This window comes from Pan paniscus, chromosome 11, assembly GCF_029289425.2.
Source record: "Pan paniscus chromosome 11, NHGRI_mPanPan1-v2.0_pri, whole genome shotgun sequence".
Taxonomy (NCBI): domain Eukaryota; kingdom Metazoa; phylum Chordata; class Mammalia; order Primates; family Hominidae; genus Pan; species Pan paniscus.
This window is the reverse complement of record NC_073260.2, coordinates 5,206,274-5,211,184: the sequence shown is the minus strand read 5'-3', so window position 1 is coordinate 5,211,184 and position 4,911 is coordinate 5,206,274. Positions and strand designations below refer to the sequence as shown.

At 53.7% G+C, this 4,911-nt stretch overlaps 1 non-coding gene across 1 annotated transcript; it reads right to left on the bottom strand.

The window, feature by feature from the left end:
- Positions 1-4,448: 4,448 nt before the first annotated feature.
- On the bottom strand, positions 4,449-4,574 carry LOC112440909 (U6atac minor spliceosomal RNA). Its single transcript, XR_003028898.1, has one exon. It is a non-coding gene; the product is annotated as a U6atac minor spliceosomal RNA (small nuclear RNA).
- Between the last annotated feature and the right edge of the window lie 337 nt (positions 4,575-4,911).

The window sequence follows — 4,911 nt, the reverse complement described above, 5'->3', positions numbered from 1 at the left end:
TTTAGTCTGGTGAGAATTTCTTAACTTAAAACGTAGCTGTCTCTGTGGGGTGGGAGGGCGGCCGCCCTGGGGCTTTGTCCCCGGTGGTGGGGGTGGTGTCTGGTGAGCCAGGGTGCCCCGCAGGACAGTCCTGGGTTTTTACAGTAACCTTAGGAAAGTCATCTATTTGTGCTAATTATTCTATGTATTTTGTATTGGTTTTTCCACTCTTAGGTATATACCTGTGTGCTAATTACTGACAGTGTTAGGCAGGTAGGCACGGATGAGGAGAGGTCCTCCAAAGTCCTGCTGCCACCACCATGCTGGGGCGTATCTTCCAGGATATGCGTTATAAACTAACAGGAGCTTTCAGATGTGAAGAGCGCGGCGCTCCCAGTTTCCTGTCCCTGCTGCAGGAACTTCATCGTTGTTCATCGGCTCCTCCTGTTATTTCAGTACAAATCCCAGACGTTCTACCATGTAAGCGGTGAACGCATGGTATCTCAAAACAAGTCTCCAGAAGCATTATTACCACAATGCCATTTTCATACCAAAAAAGTTCTCCAACCCCCTGCCTTTTTTTTTTTTTTTTTTTTTTTGAGATAGGGTCTTGCTCTGTTGCCCAGGCTGGAATACAGTGGTGTGATCATGACTTACTGCAGCCTCAACCTCTTGGACACGAGTGATCCTCCCACCTCAGCCTCCCAAGTAGCTGGGACCACAGGCACATGATATCATGCCCGTCTAATTCTTTTATTTTTGAGACAGGGTTTAACTCTGTCACCCAGGCTGGAGTGCAGTGGTGCCATCTCAGCTCACTGCAATCCCCACATCCCGGTTCAAGCGATTCTTGGGCCTAGCCTCCCGAGTAGCTGGGATCACAGGCCCGGCTATTTTGTGTATATTTAGTAGAGTTGGGGTTTTGCCATGTTGGCCAGGCAGGCCAGCGAATTTTTGAATATTTATTGCAGAGACAGGGTCTCACTGTGGTGCCTAGGCGTGTCTCAAACTCCTGGCCTCCGGTGATCCACTTCTGCCTCCCAAAGTGCTGGGACTGCAGGCGTGAGCCATTGTACCCAGCCCCCCTAAAGTTATTTAATTGAATACCTGATGTTCAGATTTCCCGTTGTCTTAGTATGTTTTTAAAAATTGTGCCTGTGCACACATACACACACACACGTCACATGCATGTGTACACATATATATGCATGTAGCGTACACCTGTACATGGGTGCACACAAGTACATTTGTGCAGCAAACCACAGCATGTGTATGTGTATGTAGATGTACCTGCAAGGTATGTGTGCGTAGGGTATGTGTGTGCACATGCACAAATGCATGCATACACATTATGCTTGTGTATGGAATCAGGAACCAGACAAGGTCTTCACCTGCATCTGGTTAGTTTACTAGCTGTTTTTTTTTTTTTTTTGGAGACGTCTTGCTCTTGCCCAGGCTGGAGTGTAGTGGCACGACCTCAGCTCACTGCAACCTCTGCCTCCCAGGTTCAGGTGATTCTCCTGCCTCAGCCTCCTGAGTAGCTGGGACCACAGACCCCCACCCACCACGCCCATCTAATTTTTGTATTTTTAGCAGAGATGGGGTTTCACCATGCTGCCAGGCTGGTCTCGAACTCTTGATCTCAAGTGCTCCGCCTGCCTTGGCCTCCCAAAGTTCTGGGATTACAGGCGTGAGCCACCGAGCCCAGTCCCTCGAGTCTTTTTAAATCGCCAGGTCCTCCCTCTTTTTTCTGTGCCATGTATCGTTGAAACCAGGTCGTTTATCTTGTGGCCTCCTGGTCTGGTTTTGCTGAATGCGTCTCCGTGGGGCTCTTCAGCATCTTCCTGTCTCCTGTGTTCCCTGTAACCTGGCAGTGGGGGAGGCAGCCGGCCATGCTCCATGCACCCACCACGGTGGGTGGTGCTGTGTGCGTGTTCAAACAGCTGACTCATTAGCAGATTGGTTTTATTTGATAAACATCTTTCCAGTCCTTACTTGAGTCCTATGTTAAAAAACATACAGGAGTTTGTGCCTGTGACAGACGTGATGCACGGGGACACACACACAGGCCAGGCGAATGCTCTCACCACGCTTGCCATTCTCACTCTCTGGGGTGCCTTTCTGGTGGTTTCCATCTATGGGAACCATGCACAGGTGGGGTCTATCTGTGTCATTTAGGAAAACAAGCTGTGTGCCACATCCTGGCACATCCTGCTCTTCAGCCCATGAAGGAAGCTCTCAAAACACTGCGGTGGGGTAAGGTGTTGGCCGTGTGGATTCACCGTCCCAGCAAGGAGCTACCTTAGGGTCGAGGATGAGTTCTGAGAAATAGGAGAAAAGAAAGACTCAGTGAAGAGGAGAATCAGGTATGGTTACCCAGAGGAAGGGCAGAGGATGCTGAATCCCAGTAGAGTGATGCCCGCTCCTGGGCTGTGGGCTGAGATGGCATTTCACGCCCTTGGGGGAGACCCTGACCCTCACCACCAAGCCCGACAGGTGTGGGGGAGCAGGGGGTGCAGGTACTGTTAAAGGTGAGATCCACTTGGCAAAGATTTTATGTAACTCAACTAATGAGGGGACCTGTAAGATGTTACAACCGCTTGAAAGTACCACACTTATGCAGGCAAACGAATGCTAAGACAAATTGCAAATACATTCAAACTGGCAAAAGGTCAAAATCCACAGTAATAATCACATCCCACTGGGCAGGCACATTCAGCTTCCTACGATTTCGAGCTGTGAACAATGAACAGCAAAGAGCAAAGGTGGAGAGGACCTGGATGGCTGCTTAGACTCCTTAGGTTGAGCAAAGGGTTTTTTCCTTATGCCTATTTCAAGGTCTCTCTGTTTTTCCTGATAGTCGACTCTTCTGTCAAAAGCTTGGTGAGCAGAAGGGAGGGTTCCCATAAGGTCTTTTGGGGAGGGAAATACCAGAATATGGGGTGACCCCGAGGGGAGGGGCTCTAACAGATGAAGGCCGCTTGGTAGCTTCATTGTCGGGGTGCAGGGGGCGAGCTGGGCTGCGGTTTCCAGCCTCCAGGCTGAGCCCTCACCTGGATCGGCCCACTTTCTCCTAAGGGATGCAGCCAGGCTGTGGCTTTAACGTGGCTGGTGTGCTGACTGCGCAGGCCTGAGCCCTGGAGCGGCGCGCACTTGGCCTGTCTATTTTCCACATCCCAGGCCTCAGTGCCGGGCCCTCCAGCTCCCGGGGCCTGCGCCTCCCGCAGCCTTGGCTGTCTCAGCAGGTGGCACCGCGTCCTTCCCCGGAGGGGGACTGACACCCTGCAGTTACCCCTGACCCTGCCCTCCACGGCTGTTGGCACATCTTCTCCAGAACCCAGGGCTCTCAGCCCCTCCATGGTGCCCGCACCCGGCCTCCGGCCTCGCCCCGCCGCAGCCGCGAAGGTCTTCCCGCTGCCATCCTTGCCCGCTGGGCTGTTCTCAGCGTGGCCGCCAGGGATGTCCTTTGAGCTCATTCGGTCCCGTCCCTCCCCTGCGGGAGGTTCTCCAAGGTCTCGCCCTTGCTGAGGGTCGAAGCTCAGGTCCTTGCACAGGTCCCTGGGGCCCCGGGCCAAACGGGTCGTCCCCTGATCCCCCTCCTGGCCCCTGGCTCCCCTCCAGCCCCGGGACCTTGCGGGGCCCTCCCTGCGTCTCAGGGCTCCGAGGTCCTCGCGCCGCCTTGGATCTGGACTTGGGTGTGGACCTCCCCGTCCGCCCTGCTCGCTGGAGCGGGTCTCCACGGGGCTCGGGGCGGAGGCTGTGGAATGGCCCGGAATGCGCTCCGGCCGGGCAGCGGCTTCGCTCGGTAGCTGCCGTATCTCCGGGCCGTGCCCAATGCTTAGTTTTCTGTGAATGAATCAATGTTGAGCGGAAACTTCCGTCAGGCTTTGAACGAGGCCCTGAACGTTTGCGATGCTGGGGACGCGCCCGTCAACCCGCCGAGCCGCCCTGTGCCTCATGCGGCCACCGAGGCGCCCTCGGGAGACGGGCCCTGTCGGGTGTCGAGACGCGAACACGACCCAATGCCAAGAAGGGGCGGTGAAGATGAACGGAAAAGCCCCAAGCAGCGGCGGAACGGCGCACCCGTGCACAAGTGCGACCCGCGCCCGTGTCCCAAGGAAAGAAGATAAAAGATAAAACAAAAAATGCCCCGGGCTTTGCGGTGACTCACGCCTGTAATCCCCGCACTTTGGGAGGCCGAGGCGGGCAGATCACCTGAGGTCAGGAGTTCAAGACCAGCCTGGCCAACATGGCGAAACCTCGTCTCTACTAAAATTACAAAAAATTAGTCGGGCGTGGTGGCAGGCGCCTGTAATCCCAGCTACTCGGGAGGCTGAGGCAGGAAAATCGCTTGAATCCAGGGGGTGCAGGTTGTAGTGAGCCGAGATCGCGCCATTGCACTCCAGTCTGGGCGACAGAATAAGACTCCGTCTGAAGAAAAATAAAAAACAAAACAAACACCAAAAAAAAAAAAACGATGGTTAGATGCCACGAAGTAGGTGGCAATGCCTTAACCGTATGCGTGTTGTCAGGCCCGAGGGCCTCTTCCATCCTTGTCAAGGGGAGTGCTAACCTTCTCTCCTTTCATACAACACGCCTCGGCTTCCGTGCGCATTGTATTTAAGGACGAAAGCTCCATTCACCTTTCGGTGAGGGTGACTTCTTGTTCGCTATCCATGGAGGTACATTTATAAAAATGTCACGGTTCAGTGGGAAACCACAAATGTTCGCATTCAATTAATCGTCTTTATTAATTTGAACGTGTAAGAAAAAAATCTACCACTTTTCGTGCCCTAATATATTCATAAAAGTAGCCAATTAGAAGCTGAGGGGAACAAACGGAAGTCCCGAGCGTCCTTCAGAGAAGTAGATTCCCCCGGAAACAAAACAGGGCGGGCGCGCACCTCCTGCGGCGACACGCCTAGCTGACGG